Source organism: Zingiber officinale, chromosome 2B, assembly GCF_018446385.1.
Source record: "Zingiber officinale cultivar Zhangliang chromosome 2B, Zo_v1.1, whole genome shotgun sequence".
NCBI classification, from domain to species: domain Eukaryota; kingdom Viridiplantae; phylum Streptophyta; class Magnoliopsida; order Zingiberales; family Zingiberaceae; genus Zingiber; species Zingiber officinale.
Genome location: NC_055989.1, coordinates 130,462,634 through 130,474,700, shown reverse-complemented (window position 1 = coordinate 130,474,700; position 12,067 = coordinate 130,462,634). Strand labels below are relative to the sequence as shown.

The following is a 12,067-nucleotide window of genomic DNA, read 5'->3' as shown; positions in this document are numbered from 1 at the left end:
AAAAGACTATCAACTAGACTATAAAAATACTAAAATCTTTATTGATAACATCAGCTCAATTAATCTGACAAAAAAATCCTATACACCACTCTAGGACCAAACACATAGAGGTAAAACACCACTTTGTAAGGGATCATGTAGCTAAAGGTGAAATTGCACTCAACCATGTTGAGTCCAAATCAAACTTAGCTGACAACTTCACAAAACCCTTACCTGAACTTAAGTTCAGTGGACTAAGAAGGCAAATAGGAATGTGCTGGGTAGAGTAGACATCTTACCATAATTATTTTTTTTCAAATTTTAGGAAAAACAGTTTTCAAAATTCCAATTTCTTAGAATTTTCAACATTTGGATTTAGCCTAAGTTTTCCCCTAGAAATCATGTTCCCCTAGAATTAAGCCAGAGCATCTCACAAACACCTAGGTTTACCTTGATTGTGATTGACACACATAGAACGGCGTGAGATGCATAGGGTATTGCCTGGACTCAAGAATGCTTATATCTGTGCATCAATATGAGTCTGGGCGTTAAATATGCAATAAACATTAATCAAGTTAAGTTCTCCAGCTCTAGTCAAATCTACCTGGATCAAAATAACTCAACTTGACTAACCAAGTGAAAGCTATTGTCTTATAGACAATCAGCAAGTAACTCAAAGTTAGACAGTTGGTAAAGGATACTCAATCTTTTAGTTAAGAATATTCTGTTCCTTATGGCTCTGATACCAATTGTTGGATCGAGACGCGCTAGAGGGGGGGTGAATAGCGCTCGTGGCTAAAATCGTTCAATTATCGGAATCGTAAAATCTATCGGAGAAGTAACGCAGCGGAAAGTAAACAAACACACAGAAAGACAAGAGAATTTACTTCGTTCGGAGCCTGTGACGACTCCTACTCGAAGGCCCGCGATCCTTGATCGCTTTCCGTGGGCAACAACTATAAGTTCGACAAGAGTACAAGTATTACAGTTAAGTATAATGAAAAAGTACAGTTATACCGATGACAATATCGTAATCTGAAGATTTCGGAGCTCCGGGTCGTCGGTGTCTCGTAGCAGCACTTCGGGATCGTCTCGTGAGCAGCTTGTAGCAAAAAGATTGCTTAGAAGTTGTTGTAAGGAGCTGCTGGTCGAAACCCCTTATAAAGGGTGTTCAAGGCGCCTTCTACTGTTCACCAAGGCGCCTTGAACAGCCGAGTCAGCCGGGGAGATGAGGAGCGAACTGGTCGAATCTTATCACAGACTCAAGGCGCCTTCCACTGTTCACCAGGCGCCTTCATCTGCTCATTCATCTTATAACAGCTTCTCGCAGCCAGCTCCAGCCTTGCATCCGAGGCGCCTCCAAGCTCCATGGAGGCGCCTTGGACACTGTTCATCCGAGGCTTTAAGTTGCTCCTTTGCACCTGCAAGATACGTTAGTCCCAAACACTACCCTGCAGCACAAAGTTTAGCACATAATACAATAAATATTATAAATGAAGTATTTAACAGTCTTTGGACTGTCCGAGTCTGACTTCAGGTTTCCAACCGGAAACCCTAGGTCGACCCGACGCCTATTGTTCCCTCTACGGGGAACGCGTCCTCACCTACTCCACTCAGGAGATTTACCTGTTGCCAGTGCGATCCTCCAGATCGACTGGACTTTTGCTCAGCACTCGACGCTTCCGGACTTTCTGCTGGACATCCGCTTCCCGGCTAGTCCAGACTTTCACCTGGTTCGCGACACCAGGACTTTTCACCTAGAGTTACCACCCCCTAGGACTTTTGCCTGAAGCCATCGACCTGCCAAGACTTTCCGCATAGGGTTACCACCCCCTATGACCTAGGGTTACCACCCCCTAGGATTTTCACCTGCCTAACCGCAGCTAGGACTTTTGCCTAAGTATCACTTAGGACTTTCCTGCAAGCTCCATGAACTTTGTTAGATAACACCACCACTTAACTTTAAGCCCTTTGCCATAATCAAAACTCAGGTTCCATCATCTGGTGCTCACTGCACCAACAGATTCCAGTGAAGAGCGACCTCGCTCTGATACCACTTGTTAGGACCAAAATGTAGCTAGAGGGGGGTGAATAGCTCGACGCGATCTCGTGCTCGTCGTTGCTTGTTTCTTCAATGATATGCAGCGGAAATACAAGAAATAAATCATATAACTCTAACACAAGGATTTACTTGGTATCCACCTCACAAGAGGTAACTAGTCCAAGGATCCACATACTCACGCACCCTCCACTAATAAAAATACTCCTTTATGGTGACTACCAAAGGCGGAGAAGCCCTACAAGTTCATACTACAAGAAGAAAGATTAAGGGAGCAAAATACAAGCAAAAGCTTACAAGTTTGCACAAGAAAAACCCTAACCTTAGCTTTCTTCTTCGCCTCTTGACTTGGACGTGCCTCCAAGATCCTTCAAGAACTGGCGGTGAGAACCTTGTGGAGATGCTGTGGAAGCGCTGAGATGATCTGAGATGAACAGTGCTAGCTTTATGAAGAAAGAACTCAACAATGGCTTTAATCGACGCCAACGGTCGAATCTCAATCGATCGGATTACTCCCAATCGATTGGGGAGGCTTTGGATCGATCGGATGATCGATCCAGAGCACCTCTGTGCTCTCGGGAATTGCCTGGATCGATCGGCTGATCGATCGGCTGATCGATCAAGGGCTTATTGCGTGAAAGCCACACCTCTCAATCGATCCACTGATCGATTGGAGGCTCCCAATCGATCCACTGATTGATTGGGAGGCTTTCTGTTCGCGCGACGCTTCTCCCCAATCGATCCACTGATCGATTGGGAGAAGGCTTGTCACGGGGACTAACCCAATCGATCGGTCGGTCAATTTGGCATGAGACAATCGATCGGCTGATTGATCCAGTTCCTTGATTTTGCCCAAAATCAAGTTTAAAGCCCCCTAAACCAACATTCGGTCACCTATGACCTGTTGGTACATCATGCCTAGCATCCGGTCACCCTTGACCTACTAGAATTCGCTCACCAAGTGTTCGGTCAATCCCTTTGACCCACTTGGACTTTTCTTCGTGCCAAGTATCCGGACAATCCCTTTGACCTACTTGGACTTTTCTTCCTCGTGCCAAGTATCCAGTCAATCCCTTTGACCTACTTGGACTTTCACCACCAGGTGTCCGATCAACCTTGATCCATCTATATTTCCTCGTGCCAAGTATCCAGTCAATCCCTTTGAGTTACTTGGACTTTTCTTAATTGCCTGACTTCACTCACCAGGACTTTCAATCTGCCTAGCTTCACTCACCAGGACTTTCCATTATTTAGCTTCACTCACTAGGAATTCCCATCTACCTGGCTTCACTCACTAGGACTTCCAACTGCCTGGCTTCACTCACTAGGACTTTCACATGGCTTCACTCACCAGAATTTCCTTCTGCCTAGCTTCACTCAGTAGGTATTTCACCTGACTTCACTCACCAGGATTTTCCATATGCCTAACTTCCCAATTAAGACTTTCACCTAACTTCACTCACCAGGATTTTCCAGTCAAGTATCCAGTTAGCCTTGATCTACTTGACTCTTCTTCACAATCTCCCCACATGAAAAATTGCACTTGCAATCTCCATGTGTTGTTTACATGTATTGTCAAACATCGAAACCCAAACATCAAGACTCGAGCATGACTCAGTCCAAGCTCAGTCAACTTGATCAACATTGACTCGGGGAATATTGCACCAACAATCACCATATCAGTAGTAGTTATAGAATTATAATTATTATAATTATATAGTAATTATAGGATTATAACTATTGTATGTGTAGTAGTTATGAACTATTATATACTTATAGCAGTTACGATTCTATAACACGTTTGTACAGTGATAATAATTACAAAATCGTAACTCCTATAATACCATGTTGAAATTGATTAAAAATAAAATATCAATTATAATTTATAACTATTATAATATAATGTTGACTACCTTAATCAGTGTTTATCAAAGATGAAGTATTGGTAGTGTGATAGTTATATAATTATTATATCATTACATATTTTAACAGTTATGCATTATAAAATATAGCATTATTAATATTTACCAAAAATATAATATATATATATTATAGCAATTGTAAAATAATAACGGCTATAATTATACAACCGTTAAAGAATTATAATTGTTATATATAGTTATATAATAATTATTAGAAAAAAATATTAATACCGATAAAACAATGTTATGATAATAGGGACGTCATTATGACGTTTCCAACCCAAAAGGATGCCATTTTGTGCAATTAGTGTTGTCATTAGTATGTTATGGTTCACTAATTCCTTTTTTCTTCTAAATGGGAATTTCTTAAGACTACTATTAATTTTGAGAAATTATAATAGTCTTAAAGGTGTGTGTAAGCATCGCAAAGAAGAGACGCAAATTTAATGGAGATTGGAGAAATTCCCCATGTGCTTCAAAAGAATTTCCTTTCATTATTTTTTTTCAATTCTTTGCTCCAACTTTTTGATTTATATATTTTGGTCACATGTTACAAATCCCACACCATTAATATACATCTTAATACCTAGTTTAATCACATTTAAACTAATGGAACTTCATCCATCCAAAGTGCATTATTATAACTTATCTCACACCATTATTATTTTTTTGTTATTATAAATTAATACGCCCTAGTGGTGGTTTATCACATTAAGACGAGGGTTTATTCCTCTTAAGAAAAAATATCCCATCCATTGGAAGGTTGCTATGTACTCTAATTTACCTATCAGAAGCCGATAATATTGAATCGTTTGAGATGGGTGCATGATCTTTTTTCACGTTATTATAAATTCATATAAAACACATTTAATATTTTGTTGAATCTTGACTAAGATAAAAAAAAATACAGTATATTTAGAGAATTAATTAAGTCCACTAAGTGTTATAAAAGTATTACTAGGAGGATCAAGATATAATAGTGTATCATAGTTATAAAACTATGTGCTCCATAGGTGTGGTATAATAGTAAAACATTATGAAGAATAATAAATGGATCAATTTGAATTTCTAAATAAATATATCTTATAAGTCACTTCTAAGTGTATAAATTATGTTCTGAAAAATTATTTATCTTTCAGATTTATTAGCTGGATATCAAAATTATGTATGAAAGACCTTAAATGGAGGAAAGGATTCTCTTAGTCTACTCTAGGCCTATTTTTATATTGCCTTTCACGTTGCCTCTCTTTTTACATAAACAAAAACCACTTTCATCTCTCGGACGCACACCATAAGGAAAAAGTTTGGGCATCAAAAATATTAATTAGTTGAAAAGATCTAAAAAGGTTTCAACTTTCTTTCTCCTACTGGATTCTCTTTGGTCTCTTCTCCTACGTCCTTTTTTCTCTCTTTTTGCTGATGATCTTTCTGTCCCCCTTCCCTCTGATGAATAATGCATGAAGAAGCAATTTTTTATTTGAAAGTTGCATGGATGTCTCTATCATTCATGATCATGATGGAATGCAATCCTTCCACTTCATGAACCTCTGGAGTGCATTCACCTTGACTAGACATTAACTTCCACCTCTTTTCTTGCTTGGACTAATTGGAACCTGCATGAATTCGTGCATGATTCCTTTTGTGTGCTCATCATTTTGATGGTGTAGAGTCCTTTTCCAAGTTATTTCCTTCTCATGTGTCCAAACTTCGCTTAACTAATCTGGTAGATAGACAATCTTTTTCCTTGCACACAAAATTGACCTCTAGAATATTTATCCCATTTGAAATTTAAACAAGCTTTACCATTACACTTCACCTGCGGGTACCCTTTTGCCTCCCATTAGTTAGAAGCTATGTGAGTCTTCAAAGCTCAATCCGCTATATTATGTTCCTTAGTCTACATCGCTGGATGGCTTTGTATCACATAAATTTCTATCCAACTTAGGCTACTATACAATCTCGCTAAAAGGTTTAAAATGTATAATTAATCATGTTAAACCATTAGGCACTAAACCACTCTCATGGAACTTGATTCTTCAATCAGAATCTAGCCAAGTTTACAAGAATAAGTTCTTCTGTAGTTTGTTTAATCTATCCACTAGAATTTGAATAAAGACGACACAATCATAGAAGTTACACTAGAGATTAAATAACTTATTTTACTCTTTGCGTCAAGTGATTAATGTTGAGAGAACACCACTGTGTTATTGGAAATTTAGACCTTATCATCTCAAAGGGCCACCTTTTGAAAGTTTTTATCAGCTGTAAGTGGCACTAATTAGCAATTTTGTACTGGAAAATTTGATGTCAAATGAGGAATTTGCAAAAGGATAACTATGAAGCTTGAATGGACATTTATGAGAAAGAACTTGAAGAGACAGACCTGAAGAAATGGAGGTAAGTTCTTGATTGGCTCCTTGGTTGTAATGACATTGCATAAGCTCTTCAATTCACAGCTTTGTTATCAGAAGATAGGTAGTGGTACTTGATTGATGGAACATGCTAGTTAAGAAGAGAATTTCCCAATACATTAGTATCATTATTCACTAATTTCTATCCTTCGAACTTCTCTCCAAGTAAATCAAGTAAATTAAAAATAAATGTTCATCCTTGCAAGTAAATAGCAATATAAAAGAAAAACAAAAAATCACACCTCTTTCATCCTTCCTCTATTTTCTATCCACCCTATTTTCTCGCTTCACGACAAGAAAAACACCTTTAAAATTTGTAATAGCGAAATAAAGTATTTTTTACATTATAAGATATCCAAAATACTAGCTAGACTTAACATTTTAACTCCTGATTAATGTGAATTTAAGCAGAAATACAAGACTGTATATTCCTAACTTAATTTGCAAGGTCAATAGACAAACAAAGTTTTAGATGAAGAGAGTTTTCCAACATGCCTTATATCGCATGAATCATCCAAAGGAATGGACAAAATGATGCAGCACTTCTCATGTATGCATGCTTGATTAAGAGATCACTCCAATAAGTACCATTCAGAATACAACTGAAACAATATGCTGCTAAGTTACATTTGATTCTAATAATGTTGCCTGTGTTACTAGAAAAATTACGCTCAATCAATAGAAAAAAGCCGAAAGCATCTCAAATCTTATTTTATTTGCATGGTTCAACCACATTGGCAAACAAGTTATTTGAGCCTGGTGATCTCCAAACAGTCAGGACTAAATATTTTTTATGTTAACTGATACAAGCTCAAGATTATCAGTTCATTTATAAGTTCAGTTCAAAAGATTCTGCTCGTAGTTCAATGCATTTAGAACTATTCATTCTTCATTTTGATAAACTTCTTTATCACCCCCATCATCTCACTTCCAAGAAACCTTCCTAAGCAGCCCCTCGCAACTGCAATCTCACCGAACTGACAGACTGAGTCCCCGTTGAAAGCTTTAAGGTCTTTGTTCACTTCCTGAGTTTCTTTTATTATGTCAGTCAGATCTTCCCCAGCATTCACTGAAGGAAGTGGAAAAGGCTCCAGAGAAACGTTGTTTATATTTGATTCTCCCACGGATCTAACGAAGTCCCTTAATTGACATAAAGCAAATGGAACTGGTTCGAAACTGTGGTTGACATACTCTACAGGAGTTGAGTGATCTCCAGTGACACATAAATAGTATTGAAAGTTGTCAGTTTTTTCTGCCTGCCATAAGAGTCTTGCCAGCTGACCTATGGCTCTATCAACAGCTTCCAGGGCCTTAACCTTCAAGATGCTTGCCTTATCGTGACCAGCGTCATCTATTGCCTGTCAAATAAAATAACATAAAATATGGTCAAACCCGTCCTAACATGCAGGTAATTCTGTCGCCAACAGGGAGAAATCCCCTTGGGATTTAGATGCATGTGCATGCTTCTTTTTCTTGTTTAATTCCATTTTTTTTTATCTTTTACGTGGCTGACCATGAGATATTTAAACCTAACCTTTATGTGAAGGAATCCAAAATCATATCCCTGAGCTCGGCCAGGTCTATGTTCATCCTCCCCTGGCACAAAGATGAATGGAGGAGTCTGTAGCGGAACAGATAGTGCTTTTGCTATTGCTGTAGCCTTCGATGTTAGAAGTGTCCGGTAATCCCCAGTTGCTCCTGGTGCTAAAAGAATGTCAATTCCCAATGACAAACCCAATCCTGCTATGATTTTTGTGGGAGCTACCATGCATGGAGTAATCCATGTTGCTTCTCAAATGGAGGGACCTGGTAGACATATCATATTAAAAAAAATCAAATTAAAAATTCTAAAGGATACTATTTGATCCTACCACATGTCTAATTTGCATGTCCAATATGCAATTTAGATTCAAAAATTGGCACGCCTAAGTAACTAATCAGTAGTCCTGGAGCACTGGTAAATCTTGTAGATTTTTTGACATCAATAAAATGTCATCATTGAAAGAATATCTGTTATCCTAAGAAGTCTTTTTTTTTGTAAGTCTAAAGTTTTAATATAGTAATTTATAATAAAGACAAATTTACCATTTTAACATTCTATAAAAAAAAAATATTGTAGACTAATCAATAATGTTTATCAATTTTCCTCAAGTATTCTTTTAATATGTAACAAGAAAAGAATATTGACCTTGTATGGAAAATATGTTATTGCTTTTGCATACAACATCCAGAATGATTCAACAGACGTGAAGAATATTAACAATCTACAGTTCAACAGTCAGGATAGTAAATCTACAAAAAATGGAACAAGAATGGTGACTAACCTCGATCCGTATGCCACAACCTCGTAAGAGTACAACATTTGCAATATTCTTTCCTTCTGCTAACCTTTTTGCATTTACACAGAGAGCTACTAGAATCTTTGACATTTCTTTTTACAGTTCATTGACAACAGCTGCTGTGTTTTTTGCTTTCTCTGTGTCATCTAGAGCCTCTGCCTTTAGAAGTAAGCGGTTATCTTTCAATGGGTCAGTTCCAGAAATATTTCCACTTAATTTTGGTCCTTTCACAACAACCCCACATCTATGCTCGGTGGCATACCTGTTAGAATAGGATATTCTTATTAGCTTTAATAGTTAAAATGACATCTCAAAATTACTTGTAATCAGCTCAACAAAATATGAGTGATGGTGAAGCAATTCAACCTTGATAAAAGAAATCTTCACTTACCAATGTGCAAAACAATCAATTAGCATTGAATTACTGATTGATTTCAATGTCATTGCTAAATTTCCATCTGATTGCTTAGAATATTTCCTCATTAGATATCAATCCCATGGTCAATTATTTGTTGGATTATTTATCAGAAAAGTAGTGCACAATTGTTCATGTCACAGTCTAGTCAATCATTTTTTACAATTATAAATGTAAAAGATATTTAATGAAATTCAATTATGTCCTTTTAAAATATGACAAGCTAGTCAAATGTGAGTATACCATCACAAGTGCATGAAAAATTAAAAACGTATAAACAACTTCATGAAGACACTAAATTCGGTTCCTAAGAGGACAGAAGTGCTTTGAGCATATATTTCTAACACAGAAAAGTTGCCCATCTAACTAACAAGAGATTGTTGGAGCAATCAACCTCCAGGGTTTTGATATTTTTAAATACATATAATTCACCCCCTTACAATGATCTCAACTTAAATTTCTATTTAAACAATTATTAGTTTCATATTTTAATAAGTAGAATTGATTTGCACCTGACTCTCACTTCATATTCTGGAAAAGATGGCAGCTTCATTCCATCCAAAGCAGCACAAAGAATAGGGCCTTCTTCCTCAAGGTGCCTATCAGCCCTCCTGCTCATCACAGTTCCACTTTCCTTATCTAAAGTGGCAAAATTTGACTGAAATTTTAAAATAGTTCAGTTACATGTTCAGAGAAAATCAAATCGAAAGCCGATACAAATATGACGAACAGAACAAAGCATGCAACTAAAACAAATTCATTCACCGTTTATATGGTTATAGTGCAAGATAATATTTACAACGTAACTAGGATTTCAATTTCAGAAGACTGAAGAAGGAATCCATTTTAATGCAGGTTTTGGATTAAGCTTCAGAGATGAACATAATGCAAGATTAATGATATTTGCATAGTAAGCTCACCACTAAAATTTCAAATTCAGAGGCAAGTGCCTCCAGTTTAAAACTAGATTTGGGATGAATCCATAGTTATTTAAGATGTTAAGCGTCCAAAAACGCATAGGTGCGATGGGCCTTGAGGCACTAGGTGCAAGGTGAAGCGTATGTCTTACTAAAGGCACTTTGGGTAGCCTTTCCCTCTTAGGGTAGGAAAATCATGATCGGGATAGTGGATCCAAAGCTATTAAACTTGGATATGATCTTTTGTCGAAATGGAATGTCCTTACATTACTTTTTCTTTTTATTTATTGTAAAATATTATGATTACGTAAAGTAATAAAGTCCGGAATCAACATATTTTTGTTTTACTCCCTGTAACTTTTCCTTAGCCAAGCTTGGGCAGAATTGCAGAGAAAGTATAAGTATTAGTAGCATAGCAAAAATGCGTTCCTCGCCATTAATATGATTGCTCGCGGTAAAATTGTGGCCTATCAGGAGAATTGATGACTGCATCTTATACAATTCAAACATATATAAGAAATTTTGGCCAACATATTTCACTAACAAAATTAAATCAATAAACTATTAAACAATAATATAAATATAAAATTCACTAATATTCAAATATTGCAATAATTTATCTTCATAATCAAAATCACACCTCAAATAGAAGAAAAAAATAAACTTCAAATATTGAAGAGTCATCTAGAGAGAAATAAATTTGCAAGGGAGATTGACGTCCATTTTTTAGGGAGAGGAGTCATGCAAGAAAAATGAATCACATGCACGCAACCTAACTAAAGCATGATGTTCATTTTCTAGGGGAGAGGAAGAGTCACTCAAGAAAAATGTGTAGTATGTAACATAATTAAAGGTTGATGTTCATTTTCTAGGGGAAAGGAAGAGTCATTCTAGAAAAATGTGTTGCATGCATACACCTAATTAATTTAAAGGGTAATTAAAAGTTTGGGTTGCGCTTTAAAAAAAATCACATCGACAAGGGAGGGAAATCACACCTTAACCTCTCAAAAGTCAAGTATTGGCCACTACCCTGGCGCAAATGGTGAGCTTGGCTGCGCCTTGCGCCTAGGTGCAGCCAAGTGCACGCTTTTCACAACTATGAATGAATCTAACAATCTTCATGGATCCATATAGCATAAGCATCAGACTATCTAAAAAGACACGTCACATATCTTTTAATCAACCAGAATTTATTGATTCAACCGGCCTATAAAAGATGCATGCAAGAGACATGCTATATTTATCTAAGCATAGCATAGGAAATAACATGCTAGTTTCTTCACAGAGCTAAATGTGATATCAAATCTCATTCATTGGGGTTATGTACAGAATAGTGAAAAATTATTTTGTAACTTGGATTGATATGACATTAGATTCTCACCTTAAAGGCAATATCTCCGGGTGACATGGCTAATCCAGCACCCATTGACTCAAATGTTCCTCATCCCCGGTAATAGATTCATGGATCATAGCCTAGTGGAAAAAGATGTGCAGTGTCACTTCCACAACCCAAGCCTGCTTCAACAGGATCCATCAATCCATTAACACCAGCTGAAGCTATTGCATCCAAGTTAGGAGCATTTGCCACTTGAAGAGGAGTCATGTACTTTAACTAAGGAAGAGATACATCCCCTAGTCCATCAATCAATATAAATGTCACTCTTCTCTTAGCAGTCTTGTCCATATTCCTAATTTTATGCTTCCTGAGGTTCTTATTGTCCCTTCTTTTATGAAAAATACTGAATTTGACAAGAAGATAAAAAAAGCTTCAACTGAACTGGTGAAATGACCTAGAAGACAAAATACAGAAGAGAAGCAAGTAATTTCTCATGTTTCTTTCATTCAATGACACCAAGAGAATAACAAAGAAATATAATGACATGCTTTTGAAGTTTTTCATATTAGAATAATTTACTGGAACACCAATTCTTTATAAACAGAAAACAAATAGATGCATATGCACATCATTCAACAAAAGGATCATTATGTAACTTTAGCATTATAATTTGAAGTTTCTCTTAATTT

At 36.7% G+C, this 12,067-nt stretch overlaps 1 protein-coding gene and 1 pseudogene across 3 annotated transcripts in view; both read right to left on the bottom strand.

The window, feature by feature from the left end:
* LOC122047205 (dol-P-Man:Man(5)GlcNAc(2)-PP-Dol alpha-1,3-mannosyltransferase-like) overlaps window positions 1-8,770 on the bottom strand; it is a 77,841-nt gene extending 69,071 nt beyond the window's left edge. For all 3 annotated transcript variants that reach the window (XR_006130495.1, XR_006130494.1, XM_042608322.1), the window contains exons 1-2: window positions 8,696-8,770; window positions 6,344-6,462 (exon numbers count right to left, since the gene is read on the bottom strand). The gene's annotated coding sequence lies outside the window, so the exon portion shown is untranslated. The remainder of the gene's footprint in view (window positions 1-6,343; window positions 6,463-8,695) is intronic.
* LOC122047206 lies at window positions 7,051-9,754 on the bottom strand (annotated as a pseudogene).
* Between the last annotated feature and the right edge of the window lie 2,313 nt (window positions 9,755-12,067).